We start from the raw sequence: 13,087 nt of genomic DNA on the forward strand, positions 1-13,087 counted from the left end.
CAAGATAGCAAACTAATTGTAACAGAGCGGAGAGGTGTGTGTGTATCTCCTACTATCTAAGCTCCTGCTCTGACCGCAGCTGGGAGAGGCTGCTCGGGGCTGCTGCGCGAGGAGCGGGCTGCGTGTCAGTGCTCCCGCTGCTCGTTGAGAAGAGGTGATACTTGCTTTGGCGAAAAAAGTCACCAATAACACCAGAAAAAAAAGTTAGATTTGTCGCTTGTCGCTGTTTTGAAAAAAAAAGTCAACAGGGGGGCTGAAAAGTCACTAAATATAGCGACAAAATCGCTTTGAGTTGGCAACACTGAGCACAGGACGAGGGCTATATAGGGCCACCGGACGTCCTGCTGCTAGCGGCAGGCAGCCTAGGGGCAGAGGAAGGGGACGAGGTCGCGGTCGGAGAGGTCTTGACGTGATAGGGCAAGAAGACATGGCCGGTGTACTTTTTTTCGAGCTCTCTCCGTCTCCCTTTCAGCAGTTAACTTTTCAACATTCGTCTTTCCTCGTTTTTTTGCTGTCTTAGCGGTGTTAGTTGTTGGTATTCTGGGAATGGTAAATTGAGGGTTCGTTTGTGAAGACATTGCTACTCGCTGTCCGCCGTAGTACCCTAGTACCAAACAGTAGGCTAGTGTCAGACTGCTAGGGTCGTGAACGCTCACGCAACTGACGCATCAACGTCGTTGCCAAGGTCCCACAGCCAATAAGAACGGGAGAATCTGACCTCGCTCTGATTGGTCAAAATGAACATGAGCGGTGGCAATTTTGGGGGGCAGCACACAGAGGCAAGGGGGAGCAAAGTGATAAAACAATATTTTCAGACCACTTCACCTACATAGCTGAATGGCTATTATGACAGTTTTGCCAAATATTACAGTAAAAAAACTCTCAACTGCAGCTTTAAGCAGTAATTAGTGTATTTGTGATTATCTGGTGAAAAATGTGTTTGGTTTGTTCATTTTCTAGCGATGTTTCTTACTTTTCAGTTAACTTACTATTCTTGTCCTGTCCTTGCACATGTAAGACTGTCTGGATTTTTAGTTGCGCGGGAACTTCCGGATGAACTGATAACACCTTTGAGTTGAGCCTCTAACGATGACTCATCTCCTCCTCCGCTCTACCTCCTTCATCTTGTCTGTTCCTCCACCGAGGGATACTCCATCACATATTTATGCATTCAGCGTCTCCCCACTATGCAGTATTTGCTAATCATCCGCCCCAGAACACCTTGGGGACCATGTCAGCTTTACAGAGTGCAGTTGAAATATGCAAAATATCAATTCAGCAAAGAGGCATTTTTTTGTATCCAGAGTGGGACAACCCTGTCCTGTTTAGTCAGCCCACCTCTTTATCTGCTTCATCAAAAAAGTTGTATGTCCAACCCAATGCAATAAGAGCCTTCATGGATGGACTGTTACCATGGAGCATGAAGGCCAAATGGTCATTCTAAATACTGTCACAAATTGTGCCAAAACTGTTAATAACAGGTGCATTTGAAAGATAATAACAATAACATTATTTTTATTAATTTTTTTTGTGCAAACTAGATGTCAAATGTAGCTTGCAGGTGCAAACGCACAACTATCATTTATCTAAGACTGAATTGGATGAAGCTATGTTAAGTAGGAATGTTATGGAAGCTGATAAATGGCTTTATTTCATTTTAGGAGAGATACATTTATAATAAGTGATGGCCTTTTGCTGGTCAAATCAATTGCTCTGCAGAACCATATGAATTGATGTGATAATCATACTAATTTGAGAATTGGAAAAGTGTAATAGAAAGTTTGGATAAGCAACTGATACACAAGATTGCTAGTGGCTCTGTAAGACAAAATTTAGCCAGAGCTGTACTTTGAGCATAATGCTAATTTAGCATGCTAACTACCTTGTATGAATGTATGTACAACATTTTAATAGCAATCTATAGTTGTTGAGATATTTCAGTCTGGTACAAAGTGGTGGAACCAACCAACAAACCGACACACACAGCCAATACGCTAGCATGGCTAAAAGTTTTACTTGGTACTGAATGTCACAATGTAAATGAATTATACAGATGCTGTCAGTATCAACTGAATCATACTAACTGCAATGTTTCGTTCAGCTGTTATGTATACCAATAGTAACTAAGGTATTGTGTTGAAAAAAATGTCCAGTCTCTTTTCCACTCCTGTATCTTGTTGAGAAGCTTGAGACTCATAGCTGGAAGAAATGGCAAAACCTAGTGTTCACAATGCATTCTTTTAGCAAAATAAGTGTGCAAGATGACCTCTTGCAGTTAAATAGTGCTTTTAACTTTTTAACATACAGTATATTGGGCGTTACATAGAGTACATTTGCATGATTGTCACAGGGTGGAATTGTTACATTGAGTAGCAATTGAGATTGTGTAGAGAGATACAGGGTGGGACTATGTTTGATTGCATCTAAACATGGATGCTACTAGAAATCCTATCTGCAGATGAGGCCTTGCACCCTATGAAGTCAGCGATCTGTATCCTGGAAAGCTACTGTATGTAATGACATTACCTCCATTTCAATCTCAAATCTGTGGCTTAAGAGATCACTTCACTTCCTGTACTTGCACTGGGGCAGGGCTGGAGAGATCCATCAGAGAAAGAGAGTGAGTGAGAGAGTGAGAGAGAGAGGTTCCTCCTTTATCTGTAGCATCACATTACAAACCCTTCCTCTTCCTATCAGTAATGCATGACATCATGCAACCTCTCTATCACATGGGTCATCCCAGTCCTCTCCCTCTATCTCCCTCCTCTGTCTTCCTCTCTCATTGTCCTCCTATCTGTCCATCGCCGTGGAGCCTGGAACATATAGTGTAATGGCAGTAATGGCACACATGCAGCTGAACTAAGTGTTGTAGGTGGAAGGAGCATAATGGTTTCATCTATCATCTCCTCCCTTCTCTCTCTCACTGCTTAAAGACTATACCATGAAAGGCATTTCATGAGAGGGACCATTTCCCCCCTATGTCTCTGGAGTGCAGAACTGCTGGCTCTGAACTAATGCTCTTCTCAACCCAACATGCATTTTCATCCAATCCCCCGAAACACTCACCCACAAAGTCTCACATACACCAAGAGACATATTAACCTATACGACTGACACAAGTGTACAAGGATCTGCCTGGCAAGATAATTAGTGTCCTATTCACACGCATATGTATTGATAGCATTAGCTTTGAAGTGCTTAGCATCAGATCAGTTGAATGGGGAACACACCAACAACACAGCAATCACCTGTTTGGCAGACAAAGGGGACTCATAATCAAACACATACCAAAACATGGTATGATCTTTCAAACAAAGACATCAGCTTCAATTTGGTTTGCATGACTTTCTTTGAGCTGCACAGGACAACACGCAAACATATATTAGTTCCAAATCAATAAATGGTACATGATCAAACCTGTCTTCAAATATGCAGTGCATAGATACTTAAAAGTTGAAATGTGTTAACAGAATTTAGTTTGCTTTATGATTGTATAATATTTTAATGCACAATACATGCTTTCTGCCTGTTGAGCTTTGTCCCCAAACTTAAAGAACTCCAAAGTGTTTTGCTACAAGTTTGTTGTTTAGCCTTGAAGACAGAGGTATGATGCATTCATGTGCACAGTAGTTTCACTCCCCATATTCTGTTATCAGACATTGTATGAAGGATAACACCAGCTGAGATGAATTTCTGGGAATATCTACCAAATTAAAAACATTTCTGCTTTCGCCAGCAAAACGGGCTGGACACACAAACCGAGTGTATACGCCTACACACCAACTTCTCTTGCATATAATCTCTGTACACTGTTCATTCGATGTATTCAACCATGTATCAAGCCAGGTACATTGTTGTTTGACCCTTGTATGCTGTTTGCAAGTAAATTCACCTGCTTCCAAGAAGGCCTGACTCAGTTTCAATTATTCAAACACTTGGGTAGTTTGATGAAATAATTCTAGTAACAAATGGTCCTTCGAGCCGGATCCAACATCTTCTTCTCTGGACAAGAAGAGCCTGCACCGTGAACGGGGGAGTCCAAGATCTCTCGACAAAAGACCTCCAGTAAACAGAGCTACAAAAGAGGCTGTCTGCAGACTCTACTTGGACGGAGGAGGGGTGACGGAATCCAGAGCCAAAACTGAGCGAGTCGAGGCTTTCTTGAAATCAGGTGAATATTAACAGCTGATTTTGTTTTGTTTTGTTTAGAATACATCACATAGGGTGTTCTAGTTTTAAATTGGTGAATTTTGTTAATCAATTGGAGGGAATAGGGGTGTTCGTCCTGTTAAATTGATTAGATTTTACATTTAAAAAAAAATTAAATTACTTGTAAGCAACTGCCCCTCTTACATATGATCAAATATCTGACTTTACATTTGATCCAAGCCCCCATCGAGAACAGTAAAGAGAAAGGTGGTGGCCCAGGAGATGAATAAGAGAATGTTGTTGAAAGTGTAAGAGGAAAAAGATTGTTTGGAACTGATTGTTTATTGTTATAAAGAAAGAAAAAGTATGTAGGGGAAGGGAGATAGAAGGTTTTGTAAGTGTGCATACAATTGTTATGCTGTTATGATAGGTTATAAAATGCTTGTCTCCTAAAGATGACCAGAGTTCTGACTAAATTGCTAAAAGCTTTAAAGTTTAGAGCTGAATATCTTGCCAATTCCAGCCCCATAGTAAACCTTAAAGATTAAAGGTGCAGTCAATCATTTGAAGTTCCAGCATAAACTTAAAAAAAGCGTCCTTTTGTGTTCTTTTTATGAAAATGTTCACTGAAAAGACTTGTTCAATGCTTTTGATTTGAATTACAAGTTAAAGGGGATTTTTATGCTGAAAATATGATCATAATGTGTATTGTTGATATAAATTGATTCAAAAACTGGTTAACTGTAAAGACACCTATACTTAACCTACATGTTAACTTTTGTTATTTGAAGAACAAACTATAACACCATGTCAGATTTGGAGAAGTAGAGAGCTTCTCAGGAATGTGGTGTGTGTGTGATTCAGTCCCATGCAGAAAAGGGAGGGCCTGTCTCACTGACTGCCTGTGTGTGCTTGAATGCTGCCCAAACACAGACAACCATGTGGAAGAATGAAATCAAACCTATCCTAAAATGTTGTTGTGCGTTAATTGTGACATCTAGAGCAAGCAAAATGGATAGGATGATATTTTAGAAACAACCCTGGCAGAATGATGAGCATTTCTTTTGAGAACATGTTACTGCTCAAATTCATTCTGTTTCAGATGCAAGGAGAAGACGAAGCTGACCATTCTTCAATAAGGACAATTGGACACTGAGGAACAATCTGAATCGGTTATGGTAATATCCTACATAACCATTCCCCCAGTGACTGTGATATGAAGGACACTTTGCGTCAGAATGCCACAAAAGGACTTGTTGACCATCAAGACGACCTAGGTTCCTGTTCCCTGGCTTCTACAAAAACTGTCCTCTCTGAAACTGTACATAGACTGTTGCACCAGTACACAAACTTGCATTTTCACAACTGTGATGTTGATGTACTTGATATTATTCTGCTTGACTGAAATATATTTACTCATATGCTTTGCCCTTTTGCTTTGAAGTGTTGCAAAAAGTTGCATTAAATATTATAAAAAGGGTGGAATGTTAACAGAATTTAGTTTGCTTTATGATTGTATAATATTTTAATGCACAATACATGCTTTCTGCCTGTTGAACTTTGTCCCCAAACTTAAAGAACTCCAAAGTGTTTTGCTACAAGTTTGTTGTTTAGCCTTGAAGACAGAGGTATGATGCATTCATGTGCACAGTAGTTTCACTCCCCATATTCTGTTATCAGACATTGTATGAAGGATAACACCAGCTGAGATGAATTTCTGGGAATATCTACCTAATTAAAAACATTTCTGCTTTCGCCAGCAAAACGGGCTGGACACACAAACCGAGTGTATACGCCTACACACCAACTTCTCTTGCATATAATCTCTGTACACTGTTCATTCGATGTATTCAACCATGTATCAAGCCAGGTACATTGTTGTTTGACCCTTGTATGCTGTTTGCAAGTAAATTCACCTGCTTCCAAGAAGGCCTGACTCAGTTTCAATTATTCAAACACTTGGGTAGTTTGATGAAATAATTCTAGTAACAAAATGACTTTGTATTCATTAGTAATACATTAGTGTGTGAAGTAAAGTGGCTTGAGTTTGGAGTGCAGTGTTGATGAAAGGTATTGTACTATGATGAAAATCACAAGGGAGATGTAGAAGCAACGTGCAATTAAAAAACAACAATGTGTGAATGATGGTGAGGCAGTTTTGGGAAGTTTTCAGAAATCATAAATGATAATGGCACAGCTTTTCTAAAAAGTGCAACCTTAATAAGCTACTGCCTATCATTATTGCTGCCTGTAACCCTATGTATACTATGGATGATTAAATAATACATGCAGGTTATTCCAAAGGGTTTACTCTCTTTTTAGTATCACTGTATAACATATGTGTATGTGATGTGCAATTGAGTTATTATTTATTGTATAAATCTACATTCTGGCTGCACTTCTTTCCCTTAACTAGCCATATATTCAAGAAACAAAAACATTGTGATTCTACTAACAGTAACTCAGTGTGTTTTGTTTTGACAAAGCCATATAGCAAGGCTGAAATTCCACCTGAAGGATATGAGGTATATTAAGTATATAATGGTGATAAATGCTTATTATACATATATTTTACCTCGCCTCAAAGGCAAAACGTTGGGCTTTATTTGAAGAATTAAGTCTGATTCAACAGCCGTCCTTGCAATAATGGGAATATTCATCTAATAGACTTTGTTAGCAGCATACCATTTCTCACTTTGAAGTTATCTTAGGATTACTACTACTGTGACTATCTTCTCAATTGTATTTTTTGGGGTACTATTGTGTTAGGAATCCTGGCTCATCTTCATTGGTTGGATGCTTGTGCAAATTCTCACCTATGAACCATTCCTCTTATCTTTAGAGATTTCTGTATAAGGAACACACAACAGACATTAAAACGAGTGCAAGATCACATTTTTTTTTAGTTTAGAGGCAGGCACTGCCTAGTAGAATGTGGGGATATGTGGAATTAGGTATTGTGAGACCCCATCAGCCTCATTGCATAGAGCATGTATAGGTGTCACTGCACATACTGTACAGGCGGCCATCATCAGTCACGTTTCCCTATAGGGAACTGCCAACTCCTAAGGACCTCAATGTAAAAGTAAACCAATGGGGACATTCAAACTGAATATGAGAACCGATATATTCTTGGTTATTTGGATGTACACAATGCCTTATATCAAATGTATTGACTCTTTCTGCATGAAGACAATGACCCAATATATTCAAGCACCAACATATGATGACACAGTATCCGTGTCTGTGTGGTAGATCAGTGGGGGAAGTTAAGATTTGTATTCCTTATATAACTCATCTCTTGCCTGTTTGAAAATGAGAAGGCTATACTTATACTACTTTATTGCTTATTGAAGGCAAGGAGAATTGTAGAAGATGGGGCCTGCTCATTCTAGGTCAGCGACAGTCCGTCACAGGAGAGATGATAAACTATCTGTTTATTTGATGACCTGGCCCTAACCTCCAGCATCTTGTCTGTTAACATTACAGGTCTCAGTAACACATCTCTCCCCTGAAGTTTCTTCTTCCTCTCACTTTGCGTTTTGCCTTGAGACTTTGTTGGAGACGCTTGAATAGGGCAATCTTTGAGCTGAGATCATTATCACACTGTGACCTTGACACTTCCCTGTGGTGGATAGGTCACACTTTGCTTCAAGGCCAACTTGTGTTCTAAATAAAGGCTGCACTTATTCGTTATTCAAGAGCTGTTTTTATTTTTATTTTTGAACATGAATACACCATGGATACTTTATTTGAGATGGATTCTACCTTATTATCTTCCATTGGTGTTGCTACAAAACCTAGTATATATAATGTACTTTCTTTTAGGTGCTGACACTGCTATGATTGTCGGAGATGTACGGGGATGTCAAGTTCTCTGGGTGGTTAGAAAAAGCCTCACCTCCTCCCGTGCTGACCCACTTCAATTTGCATACAGGGCAAATCCACAGACGACATATTTAAAAATGCTGTTCATTGACTTAAGTTCAGCAATACCTTTGTGCCCTCCGAGCTAGTCATCAAGCTGTAAGATCTAGGGCTCAGCGCCAACCTTTGTGTCTGGATTCCTGATCAGCAGTTGCAAGAGGAAAGAGAAACTGCAGGGGAGAGATGTTTTTTACGGAGACATGTGAGTTTAACAGACAAAATGGCCTGTAGTGGCAACTCTACCACCACTTAATCAGCTCTCTCCTGTACACCTTGTTACACAACACTGCGTGGCAAGTTTTCTGATGCCACAACTCATCATCAGCATCTCTGAGACGGTGTGAAGAGAAGTTGTCATACTTCTGACACCTGGTCCCTTTAAAACAACTTCCATCTCAACGTCCATCAAACCAAATGAGCTGATCTAAGTGACGTGAAGAAAATCAGGCCCCAGCATTTATGGGACCCCAGTGGAGTCAGCAGCTCCATGAGTATGTATTGGTGTGGACTCACCAAAACAATACCATTACCAGGACAGTGTGACAGAGGCTCCTCCTCTTTCTTAACAAACTGAGGAGACTCAACTGTAAGGCTATATAGAGGTTGGTGAAAACTGCACAGCACATCACCAGGACAGAGTTGCCATTAATGGAGGACCTCTACACCCAGCGGTAAAGGAAGATGGCCAAAAGGATGATCAAAGACCTCAATTACCCTAGCAACAAGCTGATGTGCCATCTGGCAGAGAGTACTGCAACATCCAGTAACACACAACCAGGCGCTAGGGACAGTTTTGTCAAACAGGCTCTCAAGCTCAGTCCTTGTTACTTTACTATGGTTTGAATCTAGTAATGTTTATATCTGATTAGAACTTTTACCAGGTTAGCTGTCAGTGTTTTAATATAATGGTGGCTTATTGGCAAGTACTGGTAGATAGGTACTATATACATCTATACAGGCAGAAACTAGTAAGCAGGCAGGTAGACAAAAGCAGACAGGCAATGACACAGGACACTATGAAGATGTTTTGGATCTGATATTGAGTGAATATGTCCACCCAATCTACTACCTGTCCATACTATGTGTGTGCTAAAAACAATCTGGTGTTAATACAATGCCTTCATAAGCTCTGTTAACAGATATGTAACCAAATTATACTTAAACAGAGGGGGTCCACGCAGCTAGCAACAACAGTAGGCCTACCTATGCTGTGTATTAACACTGGATTTTTTTCAGCGCACACACAGTACTTACAAATAGATGATCGTGAGGATACATTAATTGAGTTTGACAAAACGTGATTTTGACAACAAACATTCTACAGTTAAGTGTAAGAGTAACAATTTGTTTTGAATGCCCATGGTTCGCTTCATTTAAATGTAAAGTAGAACCAACCATTGTGCTCCTTTATTTTTGTCTCCTCTCCTATGTCTCCAAGGATACTCCCTATACCTTTGATTCTTGAAAAGCCTTTGTGCCCAGATGAGAAGCTGGGCTGATTACCAGGGACAGATATACCGAAGGCGGAGGTTTGAGCTTAGGCCTCAGTCAATTGGCTGCTGGACTTTTTGCGGCGGTAGTAGAGGGAAAGGTAGCTGAGCTGGGGCGGCTCTATCACAGCCTTAAATGCAGAAAATAATAGGAAGAGTGAAAAGGGAAGTGGTGAAAGGGGCAGAGTCATGCATATGGAATCGTCTTTGTTGCCTTTCACTGCCATCACCTCATTTCACATTCACTCAGCATTCAGCTCCCCCCGAGCAATTCAAGAAGTCCTCCCTTAACTGGGTTTGGGAACTGAAATGGGCTCTGCATGCCTGCAGTTTTCTTAAGATCCCAGTGAAACTGCTCTGCAGTAGAGCCAGGGTGAATAGTACCCCGCATCTCCCAGCCACTCCTGTGGCTCAACCTTTATCGGTAGATTGCTCTCTGCCCTGCATACCCTTAGTCCTGCCCTAACACAGTTCAGATGAGCCCCAGGAGGGAGAGCTTTCCCTTCAGCTTGCTGCTGCTGCTCCCTTGGACACATCAAGGGGGGCATAATCTGATCACTGTGAAGTCTACTTCACTGCAGCTTCAGCAAAGTCAGATCACTCAGTAAGGAATATCTACAAACATAAGCTCATGGGTGAGGCAGAGGCAGCAAAGACATGTCTCAACAGTAAATATTGACAGCTGCATGATGGTGTGTGGAGACTATGACATTGGCAGTGCCACCGATCGTTAGAATTTAAACAGGGATCATGAAGTACAGTTTACGAAATGGGAAGTTTCTTAAGTATAATCTATTTTCATTGCGTTTCAGTCACCAAGATAAACTGCTTGATTATTATTTATTTTGTTTCCTTTCTTCTTTTTTATACACCTATAGAGGTATATTTGAGAAAAGTGTGATAACAATAAGGGATGGTTTTTCTTCACTTTCCCTAAACAATTTAACTTTTTCCTCTATACTCATCAAAGCTTGCACCTCAAGGCATCAGTTTTCCTTAGAAACACCCGCTGGGACACAAGGATGTTAATCCACAGGTCCTGTACACATCTGCTGAATCTACTTTTCAAAACAGAAATGTTATACCAATGACATGAAACCATGGAAGCAGGCTGTCAAGAACGAGGAACAGCTGGGTTTTATGTCAGTTTGGCTCCTTGAGAGACATGAAAAGACCAAATGGGATTGCCTGAGAGTTTTATTTTGAAGCGTAATTATTTTGCAGACAAAAACATATGTCATCATAACCAAAACTGTAAAGTTACACAGAATTACAAGACTAATTGCCTCGCCAAAACATTTAGCTATGCTAGCAGCATCTCCCTCTAAGGATGGTAAAGTCGTCATGTATGTCCACCCCACTAGTCAAGACTGAAATATCTCACCAACCCTTGGGATGATTGTATAGAAATAATACATGTTGATGTTTTTTACTGGCTGGTTGCCATTTCATGAAAGAGTCCAATTCATATTAGCACAGCTTTTTGTCAAATCCATGTTTTGGCAACCAGACCTTCATCTTTATGACTTTATGACATATGACAATGTGTACAGTATGCCTTAGAGGTGCAGTTTGATTAAAAAAAAACAGTGTTAATCATTTGAACCTTCATTTCCAGTCATTATCGGCACAAATGTCTCAATAAATTGCTATTCGGTCTTCAGCAAAAAGAACTGCTGAAATGTGTTATGTTTGGATTTCCTATTGCTGACTCTTATCCCAGAGTCACTGATGTGAAATGTTGCTCATTAGACCAAATGAAAAGAAGCCCTTGGAATGTCAAAGAAGATATAAATAGATGGTCTTTGGAGGGACCAAGATTTAACAAAAGATGGAAGGGGAAAAAGAGTGGGAGAGTTAAAAGTACAGAAGATAGAAAATGATAGAAAAGATCTTTCATTCAGCTGGCCGTCCGGCAAGATAAAGAATAATCCTGCTTTTAAAAGGTGTTGAAAGAGTGACAAAAGCTCTCCCTAGTGTATCATGGTACAAAATAGCCCCCCACCCACTCCCTTCTGAGGTATAATTCAATCTCCTTTTGTCTGACTCTGAAGGTACTCTTTTGAGGGAAGGTGGAAAACGAGGCTTACCTTTCTGCCACTCTCTACCCCGTCTTCTTTTGTACCGTTTTATATTTGTCCATAAAGAAGGCTTTGATATGGTGCACACAGGAGGACTGAATTTTTTTATCAATTGGGTAGCATGTGCAATCACTGTAAATGTACCTTATTTGTCTCTTTGAATACAACTCCTGTTGGAAACGATGATATGGCTAGTATCTACTAAGCTTCTACAGGGTGATGAACAAAATACATATCACAATTTCACATTTAGTGCAGTGTGGTCATTTCACATACTCTATTATATTTGTATACTGTAGGCCGCAGTGCACATGATATGATTGTCAAAAGTTTTGATAAACTATTTGAGCCTTGAGATCATTTTTAAGTTTTGATCAATGCAATAATGACTTAATGTAAAAAATCAGTAACAACTCAAACATGTCTCAAGCCCATTTCAGGACTAGACACTTATTTTGTCCCGGCTCATCTGTTATTGAAATCATCAAAATGCTAATCATTTCTTCACAGTAGCCTCCACCTCTGTGTTTTGCCAATCTTAATCTCAGACTGCTAATGATGTCAAGCTGCTTTCCTTCAAAATGGCATTTTGTGAAAGTCAGAAATATGAATATAAATGCCAAAAATAATTTGGGCTTAGCAGTTAAAGTGATTGAGTTCTGACATTGGGTGGGCACAACAAACGGATTCAATTTAGCTATGTTATTGAATCAAGTCTGATGAGACTGTTATTTAATTGTATAGCTCTCCTCTCTTTTTTTTCAGCAAAGAGCAGTATATAAAACATTGAGGTAGCAGCACCTCGTTTCAAGCAGCTGACCGTTTCAAAATGTGAGTATCTTGATATAATTTTTACTTTTCTGTTATCTGATCTGTGTACTAACTTGACTAGAGTTCATTTGTGAGGGAAGGAGCTCCCCTATGTAACTCCACTGTACAATTGTGAGTGTTTTTGCAGTTCAACTCTACAGAGAGATACTTCTTCTCCAGTAGAATTAGCTGATCACGTCACATCAGGAGTCTCACTATCACAGTTAGTATTTTATTAATATCATATCAGTCATTTCAGATCATACATGTTATAGTTTTATACTTGGAGCAAGAAGCTTCTGAAAAACAAGGTGTGCCAAATATATTTTTTTTTAATCTACATCCATTGTTTAAATGTATTTGATATATATTAAATCCACAGTGCATATATTTTGCTGATATATTCCTTTCATGTAATTATTTTCTTCATATTTTGTTCTATTCTATTTGATTTTAGGTTGTAGCCTGAGCAGATGTGCCAATTGGACAGGACTTGGTATCCAACAACATAAGATCCTGCTAACTTAAACACATGACCTTCAGCTGACACAGCAGTGTGTTAGTAATGGACATGTTGTAATATGTAGATTGCTTATCATTCTCAGCAATTAATTGGTCTGTTTTTCTTAC

General features: G+C 39.7%; 1 protein-coding gene across 1 annotated transcript in view; it reads right to left on the reverse strand.

Moving 5' to 3' along the window:
• Positions 1-13,087, reverse strand: part of cdh13 (cadherin 13, H-cadherin (heart)) — a 357,669-nt gene that overhangs the window by 173,782 nt on the left and 170,800 nt on the right. The gene's annotated exons all lie outside the window — the stretch shown is intronic.

Source organism: Ammodytes marinus (genome assembly GCF_949987685.1).
Source record: "Ammodytes marinus genome assembly, chromosome: 5".
Lineage (NCBI taxonomy): Eukaryota > Metazoa > Chordata > Actinopteri > Uranoscopiformes > Ammodytidae > Ammodytes > Ammodytes marinus.